The 12959-nt window shown below is 37.2% G+C and overlaps 1 protein-coding gene and 1 pseudogene across 4 annotated transcripts in view; one reads left to right on the top strand and one right to left on the bottom strand.

The window, feature by feature from the left end:
- FUT8 (fucosyltransferase 8) overlaps positions 1 to 12959 on the top strand; it is a 313536-nt gene that overhangs the window by 55927 nt on the left and 244650 nt on the right. The window lies entirely within an intron of this gene.
- LOC129496363 (40S ribosomal protein S11-like) lies at positions 11496 to 12003 on the bottom strand (annotated as a pseudogene).

The following is a 12959-nucleotide window of genomic DNA, read 5'->3' as shown; positions in this document are numbered from 1 at the left end:
GGATGCCTTGTATTTTCTTTTTCCTTGCCGAGTTGCTCTGGCTAGAGCTTCCAGTACTGTATTGAAAAGAAGCAGGGCAAGCGGGCTTCCTTTCCTTGTTCCTGATCTTAGAGGAATAGCTTTCAGTCTTTCACCATTGAGTATGATATTTGCTGTGGGTTTTTCACATATGACTTATATTATATTGAGGTAATTTCCTTCTGTTCCTGTTTTGTTGAGTGTTTCCATCTATGAGAGGGTATTGAATTTTTTCAAATGCTTTTTTTTTACATCAATTGAGATGATCATATGGGTTTTTCATTTTGTTGATGTAGCATATTACACTGATGAATTTTCATGTCGAATAATCCTTGCATTCCAGGAGTAAATCCCACTTGGTGATGGTGTGTAATCCTTTTAACATGCAGTTACACATTTAAAAAATACCATTCCATTAATAGAATATTTATCAGTAGAATTATCCTTAGTGTTTTATTAATATAATTTATTAATAGAATGTTATTTGTCATTATTAAAAAGATCACAATGATTTTACTATTGTTTTTTCGGGTTGGGGTTGCATTTCTTTTAAAAAATGGCGTTAATACATAACCAAGGGCAGCCCTGGTGGCGCAGCGGTTTAGTGCTGCCTGCAGCCTGGGGTGTGATCCTGGAGACCTGGGATCGAGTCCCACGTCGGGCTCCCTGCATGGAGCCTGCTTCTCCCTCTGCCTGTGTCTCTGCCTCTCTCTCTCTCTCTCTCTGGCTCTCATGAATAAATAAATAAAATCTTAAAAAATTTTAAAAAATACATAACCAAAAAAATTTTTAAACAGATCTTGTGGGTAGGAGAAGAGACCTGCAATTTATGATTAATTTGAGTATGTAAAGGGAGGTGATACAAAATTGTTAGAAATGGGGAATATTGAGTCTTGTGGCATTTCCTGACTATTGAAAAATCACATTGCTTTCTTTAATATAGTACCAGATCAGTAATGTGTAGATAGGTCTGTATAGTTAACCTTCTTATGGTAGCTTTAAAACCTACCTATTTAGAAAAGTCAAGTAATTCTCTTATGTTAAAGATCATACTTATCCTTAAAGATGGCAAAGGTTGGGCATGGAAAGTCAATTTTAACTTTCTTGAAGGAATATTTGGGTTGAAAGTGATGGAAACTGTACTTTTGCCTTGGGGAAGTTGTGAACATACACAATTAGCTATGTTGTGATCTCAAAAAGGCTATTGATTATTTATAAGGATTATCTAATTCTTTATGTGCTACAGAAATAAAGACATCTTGAGCAACATATACTCTGACTCAGAGAATGTTGCTTTAGATTCCAGCTCCTCAGGCTGGAGACTAAAAGAGTCTGCAACTTTGAACTGTTCTGTTGTTTCTCAATGTTTTAGATAAGTTACATGACTTTCATAGTATTTCTATAGATATAAGGGTACGCTTTATTGTGTTCTCAGGGAACATCTCCAAAATAGGTAAAACATTTTAGGCAGAGTCTCAGCATTTTAAAGATGTTCCCGAGAGAACAGTTTTTTGGTCATTGGGTAAATGCAACACAGAGTCAAGCACTATGCTCAGGGGTCATGATTTCTTCAGATTTGAGCTATTCTTTTCATGTCATATTAATTATATGTTATCTGGCATAACTTTTTAATACAGCATCAAAGATATAACTGAAAACCAAATATTAGGAAAGGGATGGACAGCTAGCATGTGGGAACACAAATTCCATTTGCCAAAGAGCATAGTATTAATTTTTTTTTAAGGTTTTTTTTTTTTTCTTTGAGAGAGAGAGAGAGAGAGAACACATGTGCATGCACACTCACAAGTAAGGGGCAGGGCGGAGGGAGAGGGAGAATCTTAAGCAGGCTCCATGCTCATTGTGAACCTGAAACATTATATTATTATTATTCTTTTAAAGATTTATTTATTTATTCATGAGTGACACAGAGAGAGGCAGAGACATAGGCAGAGGGAGAAGCAGGCTCCATGCAGGAGGCTCGATGTGGGACTTGATTCCGGAACTCAGACACTCAACTGCTGAGCCACCCAGGCATCCCATGAGACATACTGGTTTTATATGTACAGCGTAATGATTCAACAATTATATGTTATGTAATGGTTACCACAGTAAATGTGATTATTTTCTTTCACCATACAAATGCATCACAATATTACTGACTGCATTCCCCATCCTGTGACTTATTTATTTTATAACTGAAAATTTGTACCTCTTAATCCCCTTCATCTATTTTGTCTATCCCCCTACCTCTCTGGCAACTACCAGTTTGTTCTGTTTTTATGAGTCTGTTTCTTTTGTCTTTTGTTTTTTAGATTCTGTATATGAGTGACATCATATGGTACTTGTCTTCTTCCATCTGACTCATTTCACTTAGCGTAGTACTCTCCATCCATGTTTCATGAATGGCAAGATTTCGTTATTTTTTAATGGCTGAGTAATATTCATTATCTTTATCCATTCATCTGTTAGTGGACATTTATGTTACTTCCATATCTTGGCTAATGCTGCAGTAAACATATGGGTGCATGTATCTTTTCAAATTAGTGTGTTTGTTTTTTATAGATAAATACCCAAAAAGTGGAATTGCTGTGTTGTATGGTATTTCTATTTTAATTTTTTGAGGAAACTCCATATTGCTTTTCATAGTGGCTGTACCAATTTACAATTCCACCAACAGGCACAAGGGTTCCCTTTTCTACATATCCTTGTCAACACTTGTTATGTCTTGGTTTTTTTTTTTTTTTTTTGATACTAGCCATTCTATTCTAACTGGTATAAGGTGGTATCTCAATGTGATTTTGATTTGCATTTCTCTGATGACTAGTGATATTCATGTTTCTGTTGACTGTGTATATATTCTTTGAGGTCTTCTGCCCATTTTTTAATTGGATTGTTTGTTTTTTTTGGTGTTGAGTTGTATGAGTTCTTTATATGTTTTGGTATTAGCCCCTTATTAGATTTTTCATTTGTAAGTATCTTCTCTCATTCTGCTTTTTCATTTTGTTGATAGTTTCTTTCTTTCTTTCTTTCTTTCTTTCTTTCTTTCTTTCTTTCTTTCTTTCTTTCTTTCTTTCTCTTTTCTTCTTTCTTTCTTTTTTTCCTTCTGTGCAAAAGCTTTTTGGTTTGATGTAATCCCAATTGTTTATTTTTGCTTTTGTTTTACTTGCCTGGGGAGACCTATCCAGAAAAATATCACTAAGGTCAATGTCCAAGAGATCATTGCCTATTTTTTTCTTTCTTAAGTTTTATGATTTCAGGTATTACATTGAGATCTTTAATCCATTTTGAGTTTATTTTTTGTGTATGGTGTAAGAAAGTGATGTAGTTTCTTCTTTTTTTTTTTTTTTGCATGCCACTGTCTAGTTTTCCCAACACCATTTATTGAAGAGACGATCTTTTCCCCATTGCCTATCTTGCCTCCTTTGTCATAGATTAATTGACCATTTAAGCATGTGTTTATTTCTGGGCTCTCCATTCTGTTCCATTGATGTATCTCTTTTTGGGCCAGTACCATATTGTTTTGATTTGATTACTGCAGTTTTGTAGGATAGTGTGAAATCTGAATTGTGATATACCTCCAGCTTTGTTAAATTGCTCAATTTAAAATTGTTTACACAACTCAGTTTTTAATTTCTTTTTCATTTGACTTTAAGTTAGAACAGGTCACTATTGAAATGGTATGAGATACGATCTCAGTTTTCAAACAGATGCATAAAAAATGCTGATGTTTAAATATAGCTAGAGAAGTCTAAAAATAATTTTTTAAACTATCTCAAAACACTTTTATGTAGATTAATTTAAAACTATAAAATTTAAATGAGACCTCTAGTTTCACACATACTTAAGTATGGACCTTAGTTTTTTTTATTTAAACCCTAAGCACCCTAAAATAATGTATTATATTCTGCTCTGGATTTCACTAATAAGCATGTTTATAGGTATAATTAGCAAAGTTTAGAACTACCAGTTTCCTTTTTTCTCATGAGCATTACCAAGCCTAGAATATTAGCAAAAAAAAAAAAAAAAAAAAAAAACAAAAAAACAACCAACCAACCAACCAAACAAAACACTTGTTCAAGATACTATTTTAGAAATGTGACATATTAAAATAGCATATAAGTATTTACTTTTGGATATAGACATATAGATTGTGACTCTTGTGGTTGTAGTTATACAGAAAGTTCACCTCTTTGCTCTAATTTTTTCTCTTGTAAATCTTCTATTCATTGTATTATACTAATTTCATTCTGATTTCCTAAGAATTTCTAGCCCTTTAGGACAAAGGGAGACACCTATTTGAAGGTAATTCTGCATGAATCTTTTTTTTTTTCCTTTTTTCTGCATGAATCTTTTGTGTTTCTGCCCATATTCTGAGCAGAAGCATTGATAACTTTTGTTTGGGGCTGTCTTTTCAAGGAAATTTGTATAGCAAACAGCCTATGAAGATAAAAACAGTGTTTTCCTAAGGACAGATTACAGATTTCTGTGCTGTCCAGGATACTCAAGATAATCCCTTTGGGGAAAAGATAGGGCACATTTGCTTGTAAACCAGAGTAGGGTTTCATAAGCTCAATTTTCTTTTCCTGTAATGCAACCTACTGTGTATGCAGGCATCATTGGCTCACCTTGTGTTGCCTTTTAAGAATTAGGGCTTGGGGAACCAGTGCAAATGATGATACTCTGGCTACTGCTATTATTTTGAGTACTAAACTATTCTTTGTCTCTGACCCAGGAGTGTCATAACTTCTGTTAGGATTATCTTATGCTGACTTGCCAATATCACTAACACAACCTATTGATAAAATAAAGCTGAGTTTATGATTGCTGTGAAGGAGAATACCACCTTAAAAAAGCCTTGTGGTATCTTAGAGGGGCAAAGCCAAGGTCAAAATTTGAGAATTTGAAGTTTGGTTTGAGTCTTAAGTGGTGGTGATGGGGCTTGCTTAGAATTTAATATTGTGCGGGGCTGGAGCGCGAATCCAACAGCGTAGGCCCTGGAGCACAGGGCGCCGGGACACAGCCCAGGATCCGGCCTCCCCCGGGACAGGCAGAGGCCGGGAGGGCCCAGGACAGCAAGGACGCTCCTGCCCGGAGCTGAGCAGATCAGCGGCCCCGCCCCGGAGCCTCCAGGCCCTGCGGACGGAGAGCCGAGAGCCCCGAGCCCCGTAGTTCCTGCGGAGGCTGAATCCAGGCTTCGAGTTGCCATAGCAACTGGGGCTGTTCCTCCTGGGGCCCCACCGGGTAAACAACCCCCGCTGAGCCCTGCAGCAGGCAGGAGCAGAGCAGCTCCCCCAAGTGCTAACACCTGAAAATCAGCGCAACAGGCCCCTCCCCCAGAAGACCAGCTAGACGGACCAGTGATACTCCCCCGTGTTCCAATACAACTTGTTTTTGGCCACTCTGCACTGAGCAAAATGACTAGAAGGAAAACCTCACCTCAAAAGAATGAATCAGAAACAGCCCTCTCTCCCACAGAGTTACAAAATCTGGATTACACTTCAATGTCAGAAAGCCAATTCAGAAGCACCATTATACAGCTACTGGTGGCTCTAGAAAAAAGCATTAAGGCCTCACGAGACTTCATGACTGCAGAATTTAGATCCAATCAGGCAGAAATTAAAAATCAATTGAATGAGATGCAATCCAAACTAGAAGTCCTAACGACGAGGGTTAACGAGGTGGAAGAACGAGTGAGTGACATAGAAGACAAGTTAATGGCAAAGAGGGAAACTGAGGAAAAAAGAGATAAACAATTAAAGAACCATGAAGACAGATTAAGGGAAATGAACGACACTCTAAGGAAGAAAAACCTACGTTTAATTGGGGTTCCCGAGGGCGCCGAAAGGGACAGAGGGCCAGAATATGTATTTGAACAAATCCTAGCTGAAAACTTTCCCAATCTGGGAAGGGAAACAGGCATTCAGATCCAGGAAATAGAGAGATCCCCCCCTAAAATCAATAAAAACCGTTCAACACCTCGACATCTAATAGTGAAGCTTGCAAATTCCAAAGATAAAGAGAAGATCCTTAAAGCAGCAAGAGACAAGAAGTCCCTGACTTTCATGGGGAGGAATATTAGGGTAACAGCAGACCTCTCCACAGAGACCTGGCAGGCCAGAAAGGGCTGGCAGGATATATTCAGGGTCCTAAATGAGAAGAACATGCAACCAAGAATACTTTATCCAGCAAGGCTCTCATTCAAAATGGAAGGAGAGATAAAGAGCTTCCAAGACAGGCAGGAACTGAAAGAATATGTGACCTCCAAACCAGCTCTGCAAGAAATTTTAAGGGGGACTCTTAAAACTCCCCTTTAAGAAGAAGTTCAAGTAACTCTGAACGTGAATGGGCTTAATGACCCCATCAAAAGGCGCAGAGTTTCAGACTGGATAAAAAAACAGGACCCATCTATTTGCTGTCTACAAGAGACTCATTTTAGACAGAAGGACACCTACAACCTGAAAATAAAAGGTTGGAGAACCATTTACCATTCAAATGGTTCTCAAAATATACCCTAAAAACTACAGAACACTTCTGAAAGAAATTGAGGAAGACACAAAGAGATGGAAAAATATTCCATGCTCATGGATTGGCAGAATTAATATTGTGAAAATGTCAATGTTACCCAGGGCAATTTACACGTTTAATGCAATCCCTATCAAAATACCATGGACTTTCTTCAGAGACTTAGAACAAATTATTTTAAGATTTGTGTGGAATCAGAAAAGACCCCAAACAGCCAGGGGAATTTTAAAAAAAGAAAACCATATCTGGGGGCATCACAATGCCAGATTTCAGGTTGTACTACAAAGCTGTGTTCATCAAGACAGTGTGGTACTGGCACAAAAACAGACATATAGATCAATGGAACAGAACAGAGAACCCAGAAGTGGACCCTGAACTTTATGGTCAACTAATATACGATAAAGGAGGAAAGACGATCCACTAGAAGAAAGACAGTCTCTTCAATAAATGGTGCTGGGAAAATTGGACATCCACATGCAGAAGAATGAAACTGGACCACTCTCTTGCACCATACACAAAGATAAACTCAAAATAGATGAAAGATCTAAATGTGAGACAAGATTCCATCAAAATCCCAGAGAAGAACTCAGGCAACACCCTTTTTGAACTTGGCCACAGTAACCGGAGAAGGACAAACAGTGTATGTTCTCATTCATTTGGGGAATATGAATAATAGCGAAAGGGAATATAAGGGAAGGGAGAAGAAATGTGTGAGAAATATCAGAAAGGGAGACAGAACATAAAGACTTCTAACTCTGGGAAATGAACTAGGGGTGGTGGAGGGGGAGGAGGGTGGGGGGTGGGGGTGAATGGGTGACGGGCACTGAGGGGTACACTTGACGGGATGAGCACTGGGTGTTATTCTGTATGTTGGTAAATTGAACACCAATAAAAATTAATTTATAAAAAAAAAAGAATTTAATATTGTGATAGTTTAGAATTGGTGGAAACAGAAAGGCAAGGATTTGAAAATTGTTGATGCTTCCTATTGAAGAGTTGATGGGTCTTTCCTGAAGCTTCTGTAATGAACAATCAAATTTATATTTATGCAAGAATCTCCTGGAATAGTAGAATTATGCTAATGAGGACATTGGAGTAATAAGTCTTGTGGTTTTTTTTTTTTAAGATTTTATTCATGAGAGACAGACAGAGGCAGAGACATAGGCAGAGGGAGAAGCAGGCTCCATGCAGGGAGCCCAATATGGGACTCAATCCAGGGACTACAGGATCACGCTCTGGGCAGAAGGCAGGCGCTCAACTGCTGAGCCACCCAGGTGTCCCCAAATCTTTTTATTATATACCAGAAGATGTGTGTGTAGGTATATTAGCTTCTTAGGGTTGCTATAATAAATCACACACTTCTTGCTTAAAACTATAGGCTCTAGGGAAGAATTCTTTCTTCTCTCTTCTAACTTCTGGTGTTTACAAGCAGTCCTTAGTGTTTTTTGGTTTGTGGCAATATAATTCTAATCTCTACCTCCATCTTCATATGGTGGTCTTCCCTCTGTATCTGTATCCAAGTTTCCCTCTTCTTATAAGGACGCTAGTCACTAGATTAGGGCTCACCTTAATCCACTGTAAACTCATGCTATCTTGATTATATCTGCAAAGACCCTATTTCCAAGTAAGGTCATGTTGACAGTTAATGTATTTTAGGGGGACAGTATTCAACCCAGTGCAAGGATACAAGGAAGTATGTGGTTTCAGTCCTCAGTATCTCAGTTGTTTGTGGCTAGATGATGATGTTTCTCAGTATCCATGACTGTGGCAGGCTGATTGCTTAGCTTGCATGTAGGATAAAATCTCAGGCTCTTCAGAGTTCTTGGCAACAGTATGATGTAGTGGAAAGAATACCAGTATAGAAATCAAGTTGCCTTAGTTCTAGTTTGTACTCTATTATTAACTAGCTTGAGAAAGTTACTGTCTTCTCAAGGTAGTAGTTTCTCAATAAGTAAAATGGAAGAGGAATGGACCAAATGATCTATAAGGGCCTTTCTAGGTTTCAGATTCTGAAGTTTGGTAATTGTTGAGTGTCTGCTATATACTATATTGATAGTAGTTTTGTTAGAGTGACAAAAAATAAAATAGAGAATGCTTTAAGTGCTGGTATGATAGATTCTGACTTGTGAATGTAGTCTTATTTATGTTTTATTTACTTGGGTGAAGATCAGTCATGAAGATGTTAGGTAAACATGGCGTTAGTACTGATCTCTCTGACTTAACCATATTTTGTTTTTCAATTCGAATAGTATATTTGGAGTGGAGACATTCTTCAGGTCAGTTAATTCGCTTGAAGTTAAAAAAATGTGTTGTTGCTGTTCTTTTTCAGCTGAGTTCAGAAAATGAAATAACCTTTTCTGAAGTGAGGATGAGACAGTAGCTCTCCCTTCATTGCCTACATTTGTCTATCATAATACTCCTTCAGTCAAGGGATCTGAGAAACATTCTTAATAGAGTGATAATAGTCTAGTGAGGCGAAGCATGGTGCTGAGTTCTAGGTGTAAGTGATTCTTCTTCCATTGGATTTTCCTTATATTTTTGAATAGCTCACTGCACTATTGTTTGAATTCTTCCTTTGAATAATATTGAAAATACATAATGATTACTTCATAGACATACTGTGGATACTTAAGAGGAAATTTTTTGGTAATACTTACTAAAACCACCTGTGGTTCTGTCTGCGCTTTTTCAAGATACAAATTAATAATGTCTATGTATTGGTGGTAGGTCTAAATGTCAGTTGAACCAACATCTTTGGATTTGCACGAAAGTGACTGAAGTGGAAGAAAATGGATTTTTGGTTTATTCCATACAGTCCAATTTTAAACCCATCTTATAGGGAAACCCTGGAATGCTTGAACTTAAGGATCTACCAACATATAGCTCTTCAATAACAGACAAGTTTTCCCAAGCCCCTGTGTTCAGGGTGGGTATTTGGGTGATTCAGAGAGGATCACCAGATACTCCCAACAATGGTGATTTCTTTTATTTAAATTTTGGAAGACATATTAGAATATAACATTTGCAGTAACACTGTAGCAATACTTGAAATAAAATACATTAAAAAATATGTTAAAAAAGAGGTGCCTCAATGGGTCTGTCCACTGTCCCTTAGTGTATTTACCTTAGCTATTTTAAAATTCAGTGATAACCTCTGCTGTACCTGAGTCTGGTTTTGAAGCTTGCTTTGTGTCTTCAGATTATAGTTTTTGCTTTTACAGTGTTTTGTAATATTTGGTGTTAGCCAGATATGTTAGGTAAAACAAACTGAAGTTAAATAGGCCTTTAGTGTGAGGTTTTATGTTTATCTGGCCACGAGTTAGGCTGTTTACTATATTCTGAATCAGTGGTGTCAGAAACTAAAATTTTTAGTGTTTTTGTTTTTGTCTGCTCAGTTGTTTCTGGGTTTTGTAGAAAATCCTTTAATAGGATCTGAGGCTTGCAGTTCATTTATTTATAATGATGTAATGTGGTGGTAAGGGATGGTATTAGGTCCCAGTGTTTTATTGAGCCTGATTTGGTTCTGTTACCCCATGTTGAAGGACAGAGGAGTTGGAGTTGGATGTTTCCGTTCCCTCAGTTTGGTTAGATTCTGTAAAACTCTGGTTGGTTAGGCTGTATAAAATTCTAGTTTGTTAGGCTTTATTAAATAGTTTTCTTTTCAGGCAGGCCTTTTAAAGAACAGAGAATTCTGGGCATATTTCAAGATGGTTACTTTTCCCTTGCCCCTTCCAGAAACCAATTTTTCTCAGATCCGCCCAGTGAGAACCTGATAGGGTTTTTGGATGTAAAAAGTCAGGAAAGCATGGGGACCTCTCAAAGACTGGATTCTCTCTCCATTTTTCATTCCAAGCTAGTTGACACAGAGCCTCCAGCAAATTGTCAATTACTGTTAAAGTATTCTTATTGATACTGGCTCCAGCTGAGGGCTTATTATGTTCCTGGGCTTCTATATCTCCCACACTGATTTTCTGTTTGCATCTGCCTGTTTGTCTCTCTAGTATTCAGGGTAGCAGTTTGCCCTCAGAGCTCAATTCTCTGATGGCTCTAAGAAGAGGTGTTGATTTTCTTTCTTTCTTTTTTTGTTTTCCAGGATGGTCTATTCCTTTTTCCTTCCTTCCTTCCTTCCTTCCTTCCTTCCTTCCTTCCTTCCTTCCTTCCTTCCTTCCTTCCTTCCTTCCGTAGTGAGAATAGGAGTGATGAATTTCAGGCTCATTACATGTTGGACATGAATGAAGATTACTTTTGACTCTTTTTGGCAATTTTGTAATGGTAAAACTTGGTATGATACCTTCTGTCTGATTTGACAGTATTTTGGAATTTGATTGCTTTCTGGCATTAGGTTTGCATAGTTTGAGGTAGTGTATTCTAATTTGTAAAAATAAATAAAGAACTTTTTCAGAGGGAAAATGATTTTAGGGCTGATTCTTGTTATTGGTGAAATGACTCATTCTTAGCCCAGTTACTATTTCTGGACAATGGCAACCTCTGTTTCCTATGTTGATAGAGTTTCATTTTTATACTCTTAAACATGTAGGGTCATGTCAAGTTTCACTAATTTGTACTTAGGATAACTGATGATTCTGATGATTATTAAAACCTTGTGCTGATGCTTCGGATATATGGAATTAATTGGATGGCTCATTCAGATTGGGTGTCTTAATTTAATTAGTACACTGTTACTAATTATTTTCATGAGCAGAGAATAGAGTAATAATGTTAATCCTTATATTTTATGTGATGTAAAAAAAATTTAATGTATGTCATGATTTTAGTGCTTAGGTATCTTGAATTTAGTGCTTCGGTATCTCGGAAGTATGAAAAGAGAAATTGGTGTAAATTATATGTAAAGCGTAATTTATTTTCTTTTGAAAAAATGTTACATTAAAAAATCACTATGTTATAGGTAATTCAGGCAACTTTTTTTTTTTTTTTTGACTGGGAAAATAGTTTTATTTTCTTCAGGGGTGTAGACAGAAGTCTTGTCTCAGAACTTCTGGAACTGCTTCTTCGTGCCAGCAGCTTTTGTGACTTTGAGCACATTGAAATGCACAGTCTTGCTCCAGGGCCGGCACTCACCCACTGTGACAATGTTGCCGATCTGGACATCCCTGAAGCAAGGAGACAAGTGCACCGACATGTTCTTGTGGCGTTTCTCAAAGCGGTTGTACTTTCGGATATAGTGGAGGTAGTCTTGGCGGATGACAATAGTTCTCTGCATCTTCATTTTGGTCACCACACCAGACAAAATCCGCCCTTGGATGGAGACATTGCCAGTAAAGGGGTATTTCTTGTCAATATAGGTGCCCTCAATGGCCTCCTTGGGCGTCTTGAAGCCAGACCAATGTTTTTGTAGTACTGCGGGAGCTTCTCCTTGCCAGTTTCTCCAAGCAGGAACCTCTTCTTATTTTGAAAAATGGTTGGCTGCTTTTGGTAGGCACGCTTGGTCTGAATGTCTGCCATCTTCCCGGCCGCCTGGAAAAAGGCCAGGCAGCTGTTTTGTTAAAATAAGAGAATCATCCTAATCCCACAGTTTAACATGACCATAGTTACCATGTGTGAGTATATGTGCCTTCTAGTTCTTTTTCATAGATAGATTTTTTTTAACATAGTTGTGATCATAATTTCTTTTTAAATTTGTGCTTTATGTAATTAGTAGTCTGTTTTCTCATTCCGTATCATTGTACTTTTAATAATAATGTTTTTTCATGAGTGCAGTACTGTTAGGTTGGTGAGACTGTTACTCTGTTATCACTGTGATTGATACACTGTGTGTGCATTTAGCTTTTCTATTTCTTTTGATTTAGTCTTTCTTTCTTTCTTTCTCACTTTTCTTTTTTTCTTTTCTTTACCCTTTCCTTTCTTTCCTTTCTTTTCTTTCTTTATTTTCTTCTTTAATTAAGTAGGCTCTGTGCCCAACATGGGGCTTGAACTCACAACCCTGAGATCAAGAGTTGCATGCTCTATTGACTGAGTCAGCCAGGTACTCCTTTATTTAGCTTTTTTATGTTTGTGCATTTCCTTACCTGGGTTTTCAGAAGTTTCAGTCTCTCTCTCTTTTTTTTTTTCTCTCTTCTTTTTCTCTCTAAGCAGTATTTTATCTTTTCTCCCTCAGTGCTAATTAGCTTTTATTGGATCTTGAAAATGTATTTTTTTCTTCTATGATTAGAAAACAATGCTTTAGGACTTATATTGCCACAGTGATTCACATTGTTCTTTTCTAAAAATTGGAATTTGTAACTAGGTGATAAAAATGATCTTCTAGATGTGTTGAACTTGGTATTCTAGACTCTCCTACTTAGATTATAAATTATCTATAGTTAAATAATTTAATACTTTATGTTGTACTTACAAATTGAATTTTTCCTTACTGACTTTGTATTTGGGTTTCATTTGATGTCTTTGTCATGATTCCTTAT

Source organism: Nyctereutes procyonoides, unplaced genomic scaffold (genome assembly GCF_905146905.1).
Source record: "Nyctereutes procyonoides isolate TBG_1078 unplaced genomic scaffold, NYPRO_anot_genome, whole genome shotgun sequence".
NCBI classification, from domain to species: Eukaryota; Metazoa; Chordata; class Mammalia; order Carnivora; family Canidae; genus Nyctereutes; species Nyctereutes procyonoides.
Note: the sequence above shows the minus strand (reverse complement) of the source record. Positions and strands in the feature narration are given on the sequence as shown.